The following is a 22,157-nucleotide window of genomic DNA, read 5'->3' as shown; positions in this document are numbered from 1 at the left end:
TTCTCTTTACCTGCCAGATGTTCATAAATTAGGCATTTGTGAGTTGGGAAATCACTCCGCAACTTTGGCTTTCTATCACAAGCAATTACGATTCTCTACTGGCTTCACTGTGAAACCAGTGAATGCAGGTGCCCTCGGCATCAGAATATTCAAGGGTGAGTGGTGCAAGGCACTTGTTTGTTTTTCTTCATATACTCTTCCTCGAAGTTTTTAGTTGATGGGATTTTAAAATTATTTTTCAACTATAAAACTAATAGAGTTAATTGTTAAAATGTTAGTATAAAAGTATACAATGTAAAAACAAAAGTGTTTCCCTCTCTTGTTGCCCACTACAATGGTAAATCACTGTCAACACTTTGCTCTGTGTCTTATATGATGATTTTTAGATTCATATACAAATAAGGTGTAAGGTTTATAAAAATTATACCAAATTATTCATGTTGTTATGAAATGTGCCTTTTTACTCACCAATATAACATCAAAACAGAAATTATTGGTTCATGAATTGCAAAGAAGGATTAAATAATTAAACTATAGTATCAGAAGGTGGAGTTGGGCCTCTATATTTCCTGAAATCAAAATTTTGTACACTCTTCTCTAAACTCAGATTCTTGAATATTGTCAACTGGATTGTCTCTCATTGCAAAGCTAATAATTTCTACAGGAAGGGGAATGAGGCTACCAAAAAATTCCCAGGTTCCCTTTTTTAGTTCCACTTCAAAAAAATCTATGGCATGACTTTAATTGATTCAGCTTGGGTTAGGTATCCATCTCTGGCTCAATCAACTGTATGTAAAAGTCCGGGGAATTATGACTGTCACATCCTTGTTCAATTACCCAAGTCTGGAAAACTGGGTAATTGTTGGTCTACAGACAGAGAAATTAAAATATGCCAATTTCCATCTTAAACCACATTGTTGGGAGCAGGAACTGGGTGTGGTTTCAATAATGGTCTCTCCACATCTCTAAACAAATATCACAAGGGTAAAAGTTATCTGGATGAGCAAAATGATAGGAATCCATTAAGCAAAGTGTGAATGTACCATAGATAATTTGTCATCTCTCTATGGATGGACATTCATCTTAGCTCATGTTCTTCATAATTATAAATATTTTTCATTATTATAAATAACGCTGCTGTGATCATCCTTGCACACATATCTTTGTGTCCATATAAGGATTTCCACAATGTGTCCATATAAGTATAATAGATTTATAAAAATGGAACTGTAAGTTAAAAGCACATGCATGTTTTAATTTCATAGATACTGTGAAATCCCCACTGAAAGACATTTACACCAGTTTACACTACCACCAGTGGTGATTGTTTGTGTACCTTGCAAATCCTCTAAAAACTATTGGATACAATTAACTAGAGGGAAATTAAGCACTTTCTTAAGTGGATTATAAATCTGTCACCTCAAGATAAATATTGAAATTTCTAGGCTCTGTTTTTATATAACTTCAAGTTATGTATTTCTGAGAGTGAATTGGCAGTGAGTATGAATTTCAGTATTAAACTTTAGAAAATTCAGGGTTTATTTACACCAAGAGAGGAAAAGCTATTTATTCTCAAGACTGAGAAAACACTCTACCTCATCATGGAATATGCTAGTGGAAGAGATGTGTTTGATTACCTAGTAGTTCATGGCACATGAAAGGAAAAGAGGCTAGAAGAAAATTCCACCAGAAAGTATCTGTTGTGCAGTACTGCCAACAGAAGTGGGTTGTTTATAGAGACTGAAAGGCAGAAAACCTGCTCTCAGATGCTGACATGAACATCAAGATTGTAGACTCTGGCTTCAGCAAAAAATTCACCTCTGGCAACCAGCTACATAACTTCTGTGGCAGTAATTTTGCTGCCCCAGAACTACTCCAGGGAAAAATTTAAGATAGACCCATGTGGGAGGTGTGGAGGCTGAGAGTCATCCTATATGCAGGGGTCATCTGATCCCTGCCTTCTGATCTCAAGAAGCCATGAGAGAAGTTACTGAGTGAGATATACCATATTCCCTTCTACTTGTCCATAGAGTGTGAAAACCTGCTCAAGAAATTTCTCATTCTCAGTTCCACCAAGAGAAGCACTCCCAGCAAGAGAGGGACTTTTGATTAAATTATGAAAGATTCATGGATAAATTTGGGTCATAAAGATGAACTAAAGCCTTATGTGGAACTACTCTTTGACTACAAAGACCCCCAGAGTTGATGGTGTCAATAGGTTACACACAAGAAGAGATCAAGTGCTCACAGATGGGCCAGAAGTTCGAGGTGATGGCCACCCATCAGCTCCTGGGACACAAGAGCACAGAATTGGAGGTATACTATCTACCTCCGCAGAATTGGAGGTATATTATACTATCGCCCTGAGGCCCCAGCCTTTATCTAATCTGACCAACAGCAGCAAACCTTTCCCATCTCACAAGGTACAGAATAGTCTCTGCCAACCCCAACCAGTGGGCTGTCAGCAATAATGCTGGTCCTGCCATTTCCATCTCTAATTCTCAGAATACTCAGAGTAGCAGTGCAGAGAATCAGCAGCCTTCAGATGGCCAGGAACCAGAACAAAATGCTAGCAACACAGTCAACTTGCCTGCCACCTCTCTGATTGTCTTGGAAAAGAAGAAAATAACTCCTGTTCCCTACACAAAGAGTGACCTCTCCACCAGCAGAAAACAAAACAGGAATTCCCCATTTTTGGAGAGGGCCAGCTTCCACCAGAAAGAAAAGAGCCTGACCAGGCTAGGTTCTGGGGCCTCCACCAGCTTCTGCTTCTGCTGCGATTGACCCAGCCTTTGCCCTGCCTGCACTAGAAACCCATGACAGCCTTGGTGCAGCCCAACCAAGCCTCTGGGTGCTGCCTCACAGACAGCAATGGTGAGGTGCCTCGGCAGAGCCCCGTCAGCATGTCCCTGTGGCTTCCCACAATGGTGGAGCCCCAGACAGGAAATTCCTTCCAAGCTGAACAGCTCTGACATATACACAACCAGCAGAATTTTCCCTGTGGGAAGACCCCAGCCTCTCCATCTGGCAACAGTCAGGGCCAGAAGAACTAGTGGAGACTCTCAAACTTCACCTGGTGGGCAGCAGAAGCAATGATAAAAGAATTTCGAGAGGCTAAGTGATGCCCACTCTACTTTACATGGAGTATGAAGATCACAAGCACATGGAGTCTACTGGGAGTTGTGCAAGGTCCTGGATGCAAACAGCTGCCAGTGTGAGCTAAACAAAAAAGAATATTGGGTTGGCCAAAAAGTTCGTTCGGGTTTTTGTATCGTCTTATGGACAAACCCGAACGAACTTTTTGGCCAGCCCAATACTTGCTGCTGTACATGCATAGTTCCCAGGGCCAAAAGGACTACATGCAGTGGAAGATGGTGGTGTGCAAAGTGCCACTGAGGCCTCTCAATTTGTTTGACTTAAGTGGATATCAAGCATTTCCATGGCCTTTAGAAATGTTGCCTCTAACATTAGCATGGAGTTTAAGCTTGAAAAGGCTGCCACGACCCACCAGAGAGATGAGAGGAGAAGTAGGCTGGCTATAGCTGCTCTGCCCCCAGTGTGGACTAGTGTATTTCCCCCTCTGGCACTTCTCCTCTTCCCTTGACTTTCTCTGTCTTTTCTTCTATTTTTGCAGGGGAGAGGAGATTGGTCTACTGAAATAAAGACAAACCATCCAAATAGAAACACAACACACACCTCTCTCTCTCTCTCTCTCTCTCTCTCTCTCTCTCTCTCTCTCTCTCTTCCTGCTATTAACGTCTATTAGCATTCCTCTGAGCTGACTAAAGTAAAGCGTTCTTTATAATAATAGACTACATGTTACATAGTAAATGCATTCACATCATGCCCTCTAGAGCAAAAGGGAAGCATAAGATATAAAATCTCTGGATCAGACGGTTAAAACTGTAATCACTTAAAATCAAGGATGGCATGAGAAAACAGGAAAGCACTGAGCTACTTCTGCAAAGAAAAATAAATTTCTTTTCTCTGGGATAAATATGAGCCAATAAAGCTTAGCCAAATGACCTCATGAGTATAAATGTTTTCCAGGCAGTTATAAAGTGCTAAGATGAACACATCTAACCTGTTGCAATAAAGCTGTTCAGTAATAAGACCCCCTGGATTCCATAGCTGTAGGATGGATTAAATATTTTATCTTCTAAAGAACAGTAATCAGCTGGTGAGAGTGAAGGAATTGGCTTTATTTGATATTTGATTTACTTTCCCTGCCATTTCCATGGGTCACCTTTTGGTGCTGACTTTCAATTCAGCGGCGTTGTAGCACCAGAATCCTGAACTATGAAAAAAGTGGTTTCATTTTGGAGAAGTAAATATTCTAGCAGCTGTGAATTCAGGATTTAAAAATCATTCTAACTTGCTGAAAATGAACAGTCCCAGCATAGAGTCAAGCGAGAAGCAAATGGCAGAAATACCTGTATGAGTCCATTCACTGGGCGTGTAGTGTGTGTCTTGTCTATGGCTTACCTTGTTATTTGCTTGTTTTTTGCCCCATTTCCACCTCTCCAGATGCCCCTAACCACTGCATCTCCAACTGTCCTTGAGACCAGCTGATTCCTTCATTCTCTTCATTCATTCAATAAAATATTGCTCATATATGAAGATACAATATTTAAAATAATTTTCATAGTAGACATGCATAAACAAATATACTGTACTAAGTGCTATTTTAGGGTACCTACTGATGGCTGTTGGAACAAAGAAAATAATATAACTAATTGTGAGTGGAATGATCAGAAGATGAGCAGAGATATGAATTGCAAATATATAAGGAATCACATTTCAGGTAAAAAGTGCTGCAGTAAAATCACAGAGTCTAGTCTCAGATGTTCTCTGAGGTAGGTAATAATTGGTTATGACATAGGGATGACACAGGGTAAGACATGTGGCAAAGTGGTAGGAGATGACACAGAAAGATAAGTTGAGATCAGATTCTGAAGAACCCCGACAAGCAGAAGACCTTGGACTTTATTCTGGAGGTGAATCATCAATGACAGTGATTAGATGAAGGGTGTATTCTAGGATGATCATTCCATTTTCAGGATAGAGAATTTGCATTAAAAATCCCAGTTTCTAGATTTTTCCACAACATGCAGAAAAAATATATGAGACCACAGCTTTTGATAATACATGCCAATTACCAAGCTTGTAGATTTTAAGAGAGATACATTTTTAACAAAATTCCCAGTGAGTACAATTCTCCCCACTGTAAGTAGGCTATGGGAAAATGAGGTCACTTCTTTATATCTTAAAGTTAAAGCAAGAGGTAATATGGTGAGTAGGGAGGCTCTGAGTGTTTGACTCTCTTTTGATCTTCTATGATGATACTCACCAGTAGATGAAGTTACTGAACTAAAATCAATACTCAGTGGAAAGTAACTGCTTATAGGAGGCATAATTTAGAGTGTCAGCCTAATCTCAGTCCCTTCCTTGGTGAGCTTCCCCTCTCACAGTCCCTGAATATTTGATACAATGAGGAAATTATCCCCAAATCCTGGTCCCAAGTGATTGGACAAATCATAGGCACATGACCTAAGGGCAGCCAAGCCCTTAAACTGGCCTAGTACACTTACTGCCTGACTTGGTAAGATTCTCTACCTTGCACCCAAACCATGATCTGTGAACAAGCATCTTTGGCATCACCAGGTAATTAATTAGAAATACAAAATCTCAGGCTCTATCCAATACCTCCTGAATCAATCTGCATTTTACCAAGATTCCCAGATGATCCATATTCATATTAAATTTTAAGTGGCACAGATCTAGACCAGCAGGTCTAGAGAATTTAATTTAAGAAATATTAAAAACATGTGAGTGTTTAGCAGACTGGAAAGAAACAGACATGCAAAGTATAACTGTGTTCTTGTTCATGGCCAGTTACTTCAACAGAAACCCTGTGACTCCTGCTACTGAGGTGCCTGTAGAGCTACCCTGTGTCTAGACGCTCCTACCAGTTACAGGTGTTCAAGTTCCTCCTCCAATGTTTCTGTTCTTAAATGTCCAAGAGAGTCACAGCTTTCATGTGGGTATTTGTAATTAAATTCCTTCCTCTTGGAACCAGTTTGAGATTTTGTTTCCTACAACCAAAGTTGCCAAAAATCAAACACTTCTTATAGTAGCAATCACTGAGGAGTTAATGAGAACAAATCTCTGATTCAATTGAGTAATTCTAGTAAGAGCAACAATTTCTCTTGTGCAAAAAATTGGCAGCAGTTCATTTCCCCAGCCAGACCTGGTCAATGAGGAAGAAGCAAATCACTCTCATTTAGGACTTGCATTAATCTCCTTAGGCTAACATGATGACATTCCTTGTACAGAAAAGGATCATTTACTCAACCTGAAAGAAGGAAAGAAGCCATGTCAAGAGAAGATTGTCCTCCCTTTTCACAGGCAGAATTGGCAATTTTTCCTGATGCTTCTCTAGGGTGAAGAGGGAGTTTGATGTAAGCATTCCAGTTTTAAATTACGGAGGTTTGGCTTTTTCCCAAGACCTTTGCCAGGAGAGACTCTCTTTTTTTTTTTTTTCCTGTGTAAATTTTTTTTAAGTATAGTTGATTTACAGCATTATATTAGCTTTGGGTGTTCAACATAGTAATTCAGTATTTTTATAGATTATACTCCATTTAACGTTATTACAAAATAATGATTATATAAATCAGACAGAGAGAGACAAATACTGTATGTTATCACTTATATGTGGAACCTAAAAAATAAAACAATCGAATGTATATAGCAAAACAGAAACAAACTCCCAGATATAGAAAACAAACTGATCTCAGAGAGGCCGCTGTGAGTGGTGGCGTGAAGCAAGATCTTAATTCCCTGTGCAGGAATTGAACCTGGGTAGCCTGGATGAAAACCAGGAATCCTAGCCACCACAACCCCTGGCTCTCATCCCCAGTGAAAAATGCATTTCCCACAGAGGCAAAACTGTAAAAACAGGTACAGAGTTTATTATTAGAGACATAGCACAACAAATGGGAGAGCACACAGAGAAACTGTTTAGTTAAGATAGAGGCAAGGCAGAGATGCACACCCGGAGAGAAAGGGTGTGGGCGTCCTCTCTAATGAGGAGGAGTAGAGTAAAGAGGTCGTTAAGTCACTTATATAGGGCAGTTCTTCTGGGTCTTTGTTTACCTTTGGCCAATTATCTGGTTTCTTTTTCCACACCTGCCCTGCCTTAGGACCCTCCCCAACATGCGTGTGCAACTTTATTCCAAGATGGATTACAGCCCAGAGGCCTAAGGGATGGCCTTAGCATCACATATTATGGGGTGGTGCCCCCTCCTTTTGACCGCCAAGGAGCCTTTCTGCGCATGTGCAATGTTTCCCTTGCCCCAAGGATGGGAAGTGTATGACCTCTTGATCTTTTAACAGGGTTTAGTCCCACTCTGTCCCTGCCATTAAAATGTCCAATGTCTGGTTATTTACCCTCTTTCTCTTGCTGGTTTTTATATCGAGGTGCAGATCTTGAAATTTAGACAAGTGTCCAATCATAAATATGTAATCCTGGACCCTGCTTGTCTCTTGCTTCAGGAAATATAAACAGGGGACTGGTAATGAATGTCTGGCCTGGAGCCCATCTTCTCACCCCAGGAAGTGTGAACAGGAGGCCAGTTGTAAATGCCTAGCTTGGAGCCCATCTATCTCTTGCCTCAAAATGAGTGGATATCAGTTGGGAGAAGGATGGGGGGTGTGCAGCAAGATAAGGGTATGGAATTAAGAGATATAAACTACTATGTATAGAACAGAAAGAATATGTTGTACAGCACAGGGAATTATAGCCATTATTAGGAGAAACTGTCTCTTTACTGGCATTTCCTCCTTTGTTTTCATAAACTCCTTTAAAGAAAATCCTATCCATCATGAACATACTGTCCTGCCTCATTGCAAGATATATGACCTTGAGCAAGTTGTTTAATTTTTTTGCTTCTTCATTTCTTTATTTATAAAGGGGGGACATAAAAACCCAGTCATTTTATATATATTATTCATTATATAGAAAATAATATAAATATATCTGTATGTGTGTGTGTGTGTATATATATATATATATATATATATATATATATATATATATAATCATACTTGGGTATCCACCCTCCATATTTGTGGGTTCCATATCCACAGATTCAACCAACTGTGGATACAAGGACCAAATGTATATGTAATTTTCAATGTCATTTATATAAATGCAAGATATTCTTAAAATGTTCTGTGATGTCTTAGTCCTTTTTCAATATGTTTTAGCAGTGGAATTTTTTGTTCAAAAAATATTACATATTAAATAAACATAAGATCTGGTGGTTTGGTTGAATTAGCTTTGTGGTGATGAAGGTAGTGATCTGAGGAATTGACTCTTCAAACATTGCAACTGAATGTAGGGTTTCATAGAGCATAGTGTGAAAATCAGATTTCTATATAATTTGAGTCATCATATATTCATCTCAACAATTATTTATAGAGTGCCTGAATTCTGTATCAGGAACATGGCCAAAATACAAAGATCTCAGTTCACCTGGGAAAGAGATAAAAAAATATATTACATGGTATGTGTTGATAATTGATTTTGGAGTAAGTATTATTGAAGCACAAATCTCTCATCAGTTACCTCTGCCTAATAAAAGTGGAGTAAAACTTCACTTGCTTAATGGTGGTTGGGAAGAAGAGAAATGAGGCTATATTTGACCCAGAACTTTCAGAATTTGTAGACAATTTTGTGTTAAGTAAGTGAGAAAAGAGTGCTCCAAACAAGGGAAAACAAAGGTAGGTAAAGCCACAGTGCTATGAGTGAGTGGCTTCAAAAACATCATATAGTCTGATAAGATTGGAGTTTGGTTTATGAGATAGAGCAAGACAGTGCTGAAGAAAAGCTAAAAAGGGTTTGGACCAAGTTGTGAAGAGTTTTGACTTTCATGAAGTTCTGTCTTTTTGGCAATAATTGTTTAATAAAAGAAAACAAGAACGACTAAATGTCTATTTTGGAAAAACCTCTGTGGCAACCATGTCAAAAAGAGTTTTCTGGATCTTTTTTTTTTTTTTTTTTTTTTTTTTTTTTGCTCCTGCAGGTCTACAAGCCATCCTGTCATCCTGTTTTCTATTTTCCAGGAATCTGACCTGCATAGATTGCATCAATGTGCTGCCATGACCTCTAGCTTCTGGTAAGGATCCATCAATGGGAGACACCCACAGGAGACTAGAGAGGAGTGGAAGAGAGGGTTGATAGGCAGTTCTTTGCCTTCCAGTGTTCTCCCTTCTGGGTAACCAATGGTGAACTGCATCTCTGTGCCAAAGGCCACAGTTCCTGCTGTGTGGCTTTCTTCAGTTTATGGTAGTCATTTCTTCCTTTTCCTTCTTTCCTATTTATTTATCAGGATGGACTCAAGCATTTTATTTTTTCCAGTGGGGTTATAATCTGCTACTATCATATTTATTTTAAAGTCAGATTGTCAGAATCTTGGCTGTTGAGGGTCCTTCAAGCCCTCGAGCCTTCATGTCCTCTTGACACGTCCCACCATTCTTTGATTATTTTCTTACTTTGAGGCTCAACACAACATTCAAAACTCCTCTTGTACTTTTAGTGCCTCAGCCCTGGAATCAGCCATTTCTCCATGGAGGTCTAGTTCCTCCTAGTGGTTCAAGGTATGCTCATTGCTGTTTTGGTGCTGCTTCTAGGTCTCTCAGCAGGCAGACTTATGGAAGGTCTATCAATTTATATTGATAACACCAAATTTAATCCAATACCATAGAATCCTGGTCTTCTCATTTCCATTTAATTCCCTTCTCCAACCCTCAGAAATCTGGTTGCTGCTATCCTTAGTATATACTTATGTATTTGTCCAATTCTAGAATACATAGAAATTAGTTTCAGAATTATTAATTCATATTACTGAGAAAAGGAAACCTCCTCAGGTTTAGGAAATGTTGTTAGTAGGTCTCTGCTATCATGAGCCCTGGGATATTGCACCATTTCTTCTTAGTTTCCCTTAAACTCCATTATACCTCGGCTAACAGGCTTTTTATTAGACACTCTTTAAGTATCTAATTTGACTCTGTCATCTGCTCTCTACTGGGACAATAACTGATAAATTGTGCTAGAGAATGACTACTTATAAGGGGTTTAGAATATGTAGAAAGAGACAATCTGCCTTAGCTTTTATCAGTATTCAGGCACTGAGCACTTTGTGTCAGCACCAGTGGATTTTATCCAGTGCCTGGCATTATCATGAACAAAACTGTAGTGAGCCATGCAAGAAGAACTTTATATTATGAAATGTATGCAGATAGAAATTTAGGGAAAGACATATACCCTTTATACACTTTAGAAAATTAAACACCTAATGTTTTAGCCCAACTAGTATTTCCACTCTGATTAATAACATTCTATTATTTTTGCATCTCCACCTGTATCTGATCTGGGCATGGTTCCTCCATAGCTACCTTTCCATTGACAAAACTCATGAAGAAGCACAGGACATTACTGAAAAAAGACATGTAACAATGTGTCACAGAGACATTTTTGGCTAATGTAGTGTTGTGATTTATAATAGGATATATATATATATATATTTGTTCTTCATCCTTATTTCAGGCACAAAGCTTCTAAAACCCTTGGATGTCCTGTGAAAAGAACAATAAAGGTGTCTTTTGTTAATTTAATGAGGTGATTTTGCAAAGCATCTAAAGATGGAGGCAGGTTGCCAGTGGAGCCAACCATGTGCTTAGAGAGTTGGAACTTTAAGTTCCACCCTCCTCCCACCCCCACCTTTTGAGAAGGGAGAGGAGCTGGAGTTGAGTTCAGTCACCGATGGCACATGATTTAATCAATCGTTGCTATGTAATAAAGCCCTAATGGCAGGCTTCTGAGAACTTCAGTGTTGGTGGACACATGGAGGTACAGGGAGAGAGGCCCTCGGAGAAGTTCTGCACCCTTTCCTTATACCTTTATCTATAAGTATCTTCATCTGGCTGTTGAGTCATTATTCTTTAACACCCTTTGTAATAAACTAGTAATCTAGTGAGTAAACTGGTTTTCTGAGTTCTGTGAGCTGCTCTAGCAAATTAATCAAACCCAAGAAAGAGGCTGTAGGAAATTCTGATTTATAGCCAGTTGGTCAGAAGCGCAGGTAGGGCAACATAGACTTATGATTAGTATCTGAAGTGGAGGGCAGTCTTGTGGAACTGAGTTTTTAGACTGTGAAATCTGATGCTATCTCTCTGTACATAGTATGAGAATTGAGTTGAAATGCAGGATGTAGTGCTGGTGTCAGAGACTTGCTTGGAGATGTGGGAAAAAAGAATCCCACACGTTGGAATTAGATACAGACTTGTAACTTTAAAATTTAAACTTTCTCTAGTAATAACTGGAATATGTACATTATTTGTCTTGAGTGTTCATACATTTCAGAGAAGAAGAGAAATAAAAGTTGACATCCTAAGGCTGAAAAAAAGTTAGCTAGTTGAGTAATCAAAGTTTGTATTAACTATGTGATGTGATTTTTCATACATGTCACTTTACAATAATTAGCAATAATATATTGATCATGGTACCGGGGAACATGGAATTCCTGAGCCCTATGGCTAAGCGTTTAAAGTGGTAAATATTTTCTTAAGGGAAATGTGGGTTTTTTTTATATACTGGATTTGTCATAGATTGCTTATACTATTTGATTCAGAAACAAACTCTTCTCTAATTTATTCTTTAAAAAAATCATGAAAAATGACCAAAGAGAGTTGTGATAAATCATTTTCATCTCAACATTATTTTTAGCAATTAAATCTTGAAAACTTTTGAAAATATTCAACATTGATATATTTCCTAAATCTACTTTGATGAAGCTTTTATAAAATTATATTTTGGTTCAATAAATAATGGTGGATAATTAAATACAATACATTAAAATAAAAAAAAAACAGGACATGAAATCAAAATTTAACTATTAACTCATATTAAGAATTATGGGGGGAACCTTCAAGATGGCAGAGGAGTAAGACATGGAGATCACCTTCCTTCCCACAAATACATCAAAAATACATCCACATGTGGAACAACTCTGACAGAACACCTACTGAATGCTGGCAGAAGACCTCAGACTTCCCAAAAGGCAAGAAACACCCCACATACCTGGGTAGGGCAAAAGAAAATAAGAAAAACAGAGACAAAAGAATAGGGATGGGACTGGCCCCTCTGGGAGGGAGCTGTGAAGGAGGAAAGGTTTCCACACACTAGGAAGCCCATTCACTGGTGGAGATAGGGAATGGGTGGGGGGAAGCTTCGGAGCCACGGAGGAGAGTGCAGCAACAGGGTGCAGAGGGCAAAGTGGAGGGATTCCCACACATAGGACCAGTGCCGACTAGCACTGACCAGCCTGAGAGGCTTGTCTGCTCACCCGCTGGGGCTGGTAGGCGCTGGGAGCTAAGGCTCAGGCTTCAGAGGTCAGATCCCAGGGAAAGGAAGGGGGTTGGCTGAGTAAACACAGCCTGAAGGGGGCTAGTGTGCCACAGCAAGCCGGGAGGGAGTCTGGGGGAAAGTCTGCACCTGCATAAGAGGCAAGAGATCATTGTTTCAGGGTGCTCAAGGAGAGGGGATTCAGAGCACCACCTAAATGAGCTCCAGAGATGGGCGTGAGCTGTGGCTATCAGCACGGACACTAGAGATGAGCATGAGACACTAAGGCTGCTGCTACAGCCAGCAAGAAGCGTGTGTGCAAGCACAGGTCACTATCCACACCTCCCCTCCCAGGAGCCTGTGCAGCCCACCACTGCCAAGGTCCCGTGATCCAGGGACAGCTTCCCCTTGAGAACACATACCATGCCTCAGGCTGTTGCAGAGACGCCGGCCTCTGCCACCTCAGGCTTGCCCTGCATTCTATACCCTCCCCCGTTCCTGAGTGAGCCAGAGCCCCCTAATCAGCTGGTACTTTAACCCTGTCCTGTCTGGGTGGGAAAAAGATGCCCTCAGGTGACCTACAATCAGAAGCAGGGCCAAATCCAAAGGTGAACAGCAGAGGCTGTGTGAACAAAGAAGAGAAAGGGAAGTTTCTCCATGCACCCTAAGGAGCCACAGATTAAATCTCCACAATCAACTTGATGTACCCTTCACTAGTGGAATACCTGAATAGACAATGAATCATCCCCAAATTGAGGAGGTGGACTTTGGGAGCAACTGTAGACTTGGGGTTTGTTTTCTGCATCTAATTTGTTTTGGGTTTTATGTTTATCGTAGTTGAGAATTTAGAGGTTATTATCACTGGTAGATTTGTTTATTGATTTGGTTCCTCTCTTTATATATATATATATATATATATATATATATATATATATATATATATATATATATATATATATATATATATATTCCTTTTTCTCTTTTTGTGAGTGTGTATGTGTATGCTTCTTTGTGTGATTTTCTCTGTATAGCTTTGCTTTTACAATTTGCCCTAGGGTTCTCTCAGACTGTTTTTTGTTTGTTTGTTTCTTTGCTTTAGTATAGTTTTTAGCACCTTATCATTGGTGGATTATTATTATTATTATTTGCTTTGGTTGCTCTCTTCTTTTTTATTACTTTTTAATTTTTAATAATATTTTTTTATTTTTCATTTTAAGAACTTTTCTATTCTTTCCTTCATTTCTACCTATCTTTCTTTCTTTCCTTCCTTTTTTCTTTCTTTCTTTTTTTTTTTTTTGATTCTCCCTCTTCTTCTGAGTCATGTGGCTGAGAGGGTCTTGGTGCTCTGGCCAAGTATCACGCCTCAGCCTCTGAGGTGGGAGAGTCGAGTTCAGGACATTGGTCCACCAGAGACCTCCTGGCCCCACATAATATCAAATGGTGAGAGATTTCCCACAGATTTCCATCTCAATGCTAACACCCAACTCCACTCAACAACCAGCAAGCTACAGTGCTGGGCACCCTATGCCAAACAGATACCAAGACAGGAACACAACCCCACCCATTAGCAGAGAGTCTGACTAAAATCATAATAAGGTCACAGAAGCCCCAAAACACAGCACTGGACGTGGTCCTGCCCACCAGAAAGACAAGATCCAGCCTCATCCACCAGAAAACAGGCACCAGTCCCCTCCAACAAGAAGACTACACAACCCAGTGAACCAACCTTACTGACTTGGGGCAGACACCAAAAACAACAGGTATTACGAACTTGCAGCCTGTGAAAAGGAGACCCCAAACACAGTAAGTTAAGCAAAATGAGAAGAGAAATACACAGCAGATGAAGGAACAACACAAAAACCCACCAGACCAAACAAATGAAGAGGAAATAGGTAGTCTACCTGAAAAATAATTAAGACTAATGATAGTAAGGATGATCCAAAATCTTGGAAACAGAATGGAGAAAATACAAGAAATGTTTAACAAAGACCTGGAAAACCAAAGAGCAAACAAACAATGATGAACAACACAATAAATTAAATTAAAATTTTTCTAGATCGAATCAATAGCAAAATAACTGAGGCAGAAGAACGGATAAGTGATCTGGAAGATAAAATAGTGGATATAACTACTGCAGAGCAGAATAAAGAAAAAAGAATGAAAAGAATTGAGAACAGTCTCACAGACCTCTGGGGTATTAAATGCACCAACGTTCGAATTATAGAGGTTCCCGAATAAGAAGAGAAAAAAAAAAGGGAACTGAGAAAATATTTGAAGAGATTATAGTTGAAAACTTCCCTAATATGGGAAAGGAAGTAATCAATGAAGTCCAGGAAATGCAGAGAGTCCCATAAATGATAAATCCATGGAGGAACACTCCAAGACACATATTAATCAAACTATCAAAAATTAAATACAAAGAAAATACATTAAAAGCAACAAGGGAAAAGCAGCAAATAACATACAAGGGAATCCCCATAAGGTTGACAGCTGATCTTTCAGCAGAACTTCTGCAAGCCAGAAGTAAGTGGCAGGACGTATTCAAAGTGATGAAAGGGAAAAACCTACAACCAAGATTACTCTACCCAGCAAGGATATCATTCAGATTTGATGGAGAAATTAAAACCTTTACAGACAAGCAAAGGCTAAGAGTATTCAGCAACACCAAACCAGCTTTACAACAAATGCTAAAGGAACTTCTCTAGGGAGGAAATATAAGAGAAGGAAGAGACTTACAATAACAAACCCAAAACAATTAAGAAAATCGTAATAGGAACATACATATGTATAACGACCTTAAATGTAAATGGATTAAATACTCCAACCAAAAGATATAGACTGGCTGAATGGATACAAAACAAGACCCATATATGCTGCCTAAAAGAGACCCACTTCAGACCTACGGATACATACAGCCTGAACGTGAGGGAATGGAAAAAGATATTCCATGCAAATGGAAGGCAAAAGAAAGCTGGATTAGCAATTCTCATCTCAGACAAAATAGACTTTGAAATAAACCCTATTACAAGACAAAAAGAAGGATACTACATAACGATCAAGGGATCAATCCAAGAAGAAGATAGAAAATTGTAAATATATATGCACTTAACATAGGAACACTTCAATACATAAGGCAAATGCTAACAGCCAAAAAAAGGGAAATCGACAATAACACAAATATAGTAGCGAACTTTTACACCCCACTTTCACAAATGGACAGATCATCCAAAATGAAAGTAAATAAGGAAATGCAAGCTTTAAATGACATATTAAACAAGATGGACTTAATTGATATTTATAGGACATTCCATCCAAAAACAAAAGAATACACTTTCTTCTCAAGTGTTCATGGAACATTCTCCAGGATAGATCATATCTTGGGTCACAAATCAAGCCTTGGTAAATTTAAGAAAATTGAAACTGTATCAAGTATCCTTTCCAACCACAATGTTATGAGACTAGATATCAGTAACAGGAAGAAAATCTGTAAAACATACAAACACATAGAGGCTAAACAATACGCTACTAAGTATAACCAAGAGATCACTGAAGAAATTAAAAAATGCCTAGAAACAAATTACAGTGAAAACATGATGACCTAAAACCTATGGGATGCAGAAAAGCAGTTCTAAGAGGGAACGTTATAGCAATAGAATCCTACCTCAGTAAACAAGAAATATCTCAATTAAACAACCTAGCCTTACACCTAAAGCAATTAGAGAAAGAAGAACAAAAAAATCCAAAGGTAGGAGAAGGAAAGAAATCATAAAGATCAAATCAGAAATAGAAGAAAAAGATATGAAGGAAACGACATCAAAGATCAATAAAATTAAAGCTGGTTCTTTGAGAAGATAAATAAAATTGATATACCAGTAGCGAGACTCATCAAGAAAAAAAGGGAGAAGATGCAAATCAACAGAATTAGATATGAAAAATGAGAAGTAACAGCTGACCCAGCAGAAATACAAAGGATCATGAGAGACTACTACAAGCAACTTTATACCAATAAAATATACAACCTGGAAGAAATGGTCAATTCTTAGAAAAGCACAACCTTCCAAGACTAAACCAGGAAGAAATAGAAATATGAAAGACCAATCACAAACACTGAAACTGTGATTAAAAGTCTTCCAACAAACAAAAACCCAGGACTGGATGGCTTCACAGGGGAATTCTATCAAACATTTAGAGAAGAGCTAACACCTATCCTCTCAAACTCTTCCAAAATAAAGCAGAGGGAGGAACACTCCCAAACTCATTCTACGAGGCCACCATCACCCTGATACCAAAACCAGGCAAAGATGTCACAAAAAAAGAAAATTACAGGCCAATATCACTGATGAACATAGATGCAAATATTCTCAACAAAATACTAGCACACAGAATCCAAAAGCACATTAAGCGGATCATACACCATGATCAAATTGGGTTTATCCCAGGATGTAAGGATTCTTCAATAAACACAAATCAATCAATGTGATACACCATATGAACAAATTGAAGGATAAAAACCATATGAACATCTCAATAGATGCAGAAAAAGCTTTTGACAAAATTCAACACGGATTTATGATTAAAACCCTCCAGAAAGTGGGCATAGAGGGAACTTAACTCAACATAATAAAGGCCATATATGACAAACCCACAGCCATCATTGTTCTCAATAGTGAAAAACTGAAAACTTTTCCACTAAAATCAAGAAAAAGACAAGGTTGCCCACTCTCACCACTATTATTCAACATAGTTTTGGAAGTTTTAGCCACAGCAATCAGAGAAGAAAAAGAAATAAAAAGATTCCAAATCAGAAAAGAAGAAGTAAAACTGTCACTGTTTGCAGATGACATGATACTATACATAGAGAATCCTAAAGGCACTACCAAAAAACTACCAGAGCTAGTCAATGAATTTGGTAAAGTAACAGGATACAAAATTAATGTACAGAAATCTCTTGCTCTCCTATACACTAGTGATTAAAAATCTGAAAGAAAAATTAAGGAAACACTCCCATTTACCATTGCAACAAAAAGAATAAAATACCTAGGAATAAACCTCTCTAAGGAGACAAAAGACCTCTATGCAGAAAAATATGACACTGATGAAAGAAATTAAAGATGGTACAAACAAATAGAGAGACATACCATGTTCTTGGATTGGAAGAATCAACCTTGTGAAAATGACTCTACTGCTCAAAGCAATCTACAGATTCAATGCAATCCCCATCAAACTACCAATGGCATTTTTCACAGAACTAGAACAAAAAATTCACAATTTTTATGGAAACACAAAAGACCCCAAATAGCCAAAGCAATCTTTACAGTGAAAAATGGAGCTGGAGGAATCAGTCCTCCAGACTTCAGACTATATTACAAAGCTACAGTAATCAAGACAGTATGGTACTGACACAAAAACAGAAATATAGATCAATGGAACAGGATAGAAAGCCCAGAGATAAACCCACACACATATGGTCAACTTATCTTTGATAAGGAGGCAAGAGTATGCAATGGAAAAAAGACAGCCTCTTCAATAAGTGGTGCTGGGCAAACTGGATAGCTACTAATAAAAGAATGTAAGTAGAACACTCCCTAGCACCATACATAAAAATAAACTCAAAATGGATTAGAGACCCAAATGTAAGGTCAGACACTATAAATCTCTTAGAGGAAAATACAGGCAGAACACTCTAGGACATAAATCACAGCAAGATCCTTTTTGACCGACCTCCTAGTGTAAGGGAAATAAAACATAAATAAGCAAATGGGACCTAATGAAACCTATAAACTTTTGCACAACAAAGGAAACCATAAACAACACAAAAAGACAGCTCTCAGAATGGGAGAAAATATTTGCAAACAAAGTAACTGACAAAGGATTAATCTCCAAAATATACAAACAGCTCATGCAGCTCAATATCCAAAAACAAACAGCCCAATCCAAAAATGGGCAGAAGACCTAAATAGACATTTCTCCAGAGAAGATATACAAATTGCCAACAAACACATGAAAGGATGCTCAACATCATTAATCATTACAGAAATGCAAATCAAAACTACAATGGGGTATCACCTCATACCAGTCAAAATGACCATCATCAAAAAATCTACAAACAATAAATGCTGGAGAGGGTGTGGAAAAAAGGGAATCCTCTTGCACTGTTGGTAGGAATGTTAATTGATACAGCCACTATGGAGAAGAGTATGGATGTTTCTTAAAAAAACTACCATATTACCCAACAATCTCACTACTGGGCATATACCCTGAGAAAACCATCATTCAAAAAGAGTCATGTATCACAATGTTCATTGCAGCTCTATTTACAATAGCCAGGACATGGAAGCAACCTAAATGTCCATCGACAAATGAATGAATAAAGGAATTGTGGCACATATATACAATGGAGTATTACTCAGCCATAAAAAGAAACAAAATTTGAGTTATTTGTAGTGAGGTGGATGGACTTAGAGACTGTCATACAGAGTGAAGTAAGTCAGAAAGTGAAAAACAAATACTGTAAGCTAACACATATATATGGAATCTAAAAAAAAAAAAAAGGTTCTGAAGAGCTTAGGGGCAGGACAGGAATAAAGACGCAGATGTAGAGAATGAACTTGAGGACATGGGCATGGAGAAGTTTAAGCTGGGACGAAGTAATAGAGTGTCATGGATGTATGTACACTACCAAATGTAAAATCGATAGCTAGTGGGAAGCAGTCACATAGAACAGGGAGATCAGCTTGGTGCTTTGTGACCACCTAGAGGAGTGGGATAGGGATTGTGGGAGGGAGATGCAAGAGGGAGGATATAATGGGATATATGTATATGTATAGATGATTCATTTTGTTATACAGCAGATACTAACACACCATTGTAAAGCAACTATACTCCAATAAAGATGTGAATTAAAAAAAAATGCACTCAATCCATTAGAGTTTGTAAAAGTAATGTTATCATATGTAAGTGAAAGAAAATAAATTGGTCAATTTGAGAGGATGCTAGTGAAGTAAATTATTTTTTTTAAAACAGGTAAATTTATGGGAAAGTATAAAATATTTGTTTACTTTTTTCTATTAAAAATATACCAGTAGGTAAATAGAAATTGGGGGGAAGTTTTTATTTATTGAAGCACTCTAGGTAATACATGAAGAAAAGAATATTAAAACTGGCTTATTTTGCCACACTCAATGCATTATTAGTGGACATAAGCATTGTTTTTCAATGCTTGCTGGTATCACAAAAAGAGAGATAACTAGACCTTATGTATGCCTTGATGGAAGAATACAACACTATCTGTAAATATGAGGTATTTTTACTCTCTCAAAAATATCAAAACTGAGTCAGGTTAAACCTCTAGGCCCAACTATTTATTTAGAGGAAACAAAGATGCAGAAGAACATATTAAATAACACTTTGATGATATAAGCAGTTTACAGTCACTTCAGAGGTTTTTAAAAATTTCAAGAGAATGAAGTATTGGAGAGGAGATGCATAGATTAAATGAGATTTAAGAACTCTATTACCCAGTTGAAAAATGTCATTTTTGTTATTTAGATCCTGAGCCAAATTTAAAAATTATGGACTCAGAAAGGTCATCAATGTTATGGCCTCTTAAAATTTTAACCAACCAATTTATTGAGTTTTCTTACTGGTTTTCTTCTGTAAGGATTTTTTGACTGATTCTCTCGAATTTCCTAGATGTATATTCATAGCATCTTTTGTAATGAAAAATTTCCTTTATCTTTTTCAGTATGTATACTTTTCAATTTTTACATTTTTCAGCTTTATATGGTGATTGATTCCTGATCAGTGTGAAATGTTAGTGAAGAGAATAACCGTTCTTGTTTGTTCTTCATAACTTGTTTTTGGCTTGAGAGATTATGTCATTTACAATTTTTTTAATTTTTAGTTTTTTTATTGAGGTATATAGTTTTGGATGTACAACACAATGATTCATTACTTATATATATTGCAGTGACCACTATAATAAATCTAGTTAACATCCAACACCCTACATAGTTACCAAAAGAAATTGTTTTTCTTATTATGAGGACTTTTAACATCTACTCTCTTAGCTATTGCAATGCAGCTTTGCAATACTGCAATGCAGTATTATTAACTATAATTTTTAATAATATTTAAAAAATAATACTTAATATATTAATTTTAGTAATACCCTTTTTTGTGTTTTTGCAAGAGGTTTACTCTTAGAGTGATGACTTTCATGAAATGACTTTTTCCCCAAATATTATAAATTGATTCAAACACTTTAAGTAATACCTGTAAATCATAAAAATTATCATCGTCATAACAGAAACAAATAACCAAGTATAATTGGCTACCCAATTAAGAAATAGAAAATTATCTTCAAAGCCCAGTCAGATGCCTTTTCATCACCTATAAGGTGTATTTTTTGTTTTGCATTGTTTTCTGATTATAGATTTTGTTTAGCTGTTAAAAGTAATTTTTTAAATACTGCAAAATATGAAGAATAAAATGAACAACCAATTTCACCACCTAGTAATGAGCACCCTTAACCTTTTGTAAACTTCCAATGTTTAGTATATAGTACATATGATTATATGTTTACAAAATATAATCATACTCTTTTCACTTGAAATTTTAAAAATATTTATAAATGTTTTGTTATTATAAACATTGTTATTGAATGTTAGATCTCTATGAGCATCTCTGATTATTTCCTTATATAAGGTTTTTGATGGTGAAAGTAGTGGATTAATGAATACAAACATGTTTTAGCTATTAAGTATTCCTAAATAGCTTTTCAGAAAGGTGAAATCAGCTACATTTCGACAGCATTATATTTTGCAGTGCACTGTATGCTAATTTCTTACATATAATAACATACACTAAATTTTCTTTCAAAATTCATGTATTTAATGATTTTTAAAATAATTTGAAACATTCACAGTGTTTCCTTAGGCGATAGACAAATTATTTTTCTTTCTTTTCTTTTAAGTTTGTTGTTCTTAATTTTTTTTTTACACCTTTATTGGAGTATAATTGCTTTACAGTGGTGTGTTAGTTTCTGCTTTATAGCAAAGTGAATCCGTTATACGTATACATATGTTCCCATATCTCTTCCCTCTTGCATCCCCCTCCCTCCCACCCTCTCTATCCCACCCCTCTAGGTGGTCACAAAGCACTGAGATGATCACCCTGTGCTATGTGGCTGCTTCCCACTAGCTACCTATTTTACGTTTGGTAGTGTCTATATGTCCTTGCCACTCTCTTGCTTTGTCACAGCTTACCCTTCCCCCTCCCCATATCCTCAAGTCCATTCTCTAGTAGGTTTGTGTCTTTATTCCTGTCTTACCCCTAAGTTCTTCATGACATTTTTTTTCTTAAATTCCATATATATGTGTTAGCATACGGTATTTGTCTTTCTCTTTCTGACTTACTTCACTTGGTATGACAGACTCTTTTGGTCCATCCACCTCATTACAAATAGCTCAATTTCATTTCTTTTTATGGCTGAGTAATATTCCATTGTATATATGTGCCATATCTTCTTTATCCATTCATCTGATGATGGACACTTAGGTTGTTTCCATCTCCAGGCTATTGTAAATAGAGCTGCAATGAATATTTTGGTACATGACTCTTTTTGAATTATGGTTTTCTCAGGGTGTATGCCCAGTAGTGGGATTGCTGGGTCGTATGGTAGTTCTATTTGTAGTTTTTTAAGGAACTTCCATACTGTTCTCCATAGTGGCTGTACCAATTCACATTCCCA

This window comes from Mesoplodon mirus (assembly GCF_964341445.2).
Source record: "Mesoplodon mirus genome assembly, chromosome: 2".
In the NCBI taxonomy this organism is placed as follows: domain Eukaryota; kingdom Metazoa; phylum Chordata; class Mammalia; order Artiodactyla; family Ziphiidae; genus Mesoplodon; species Mesoplodon mirus.
This window is presented reverse-complemented; position numbering follows the sequence as displayed.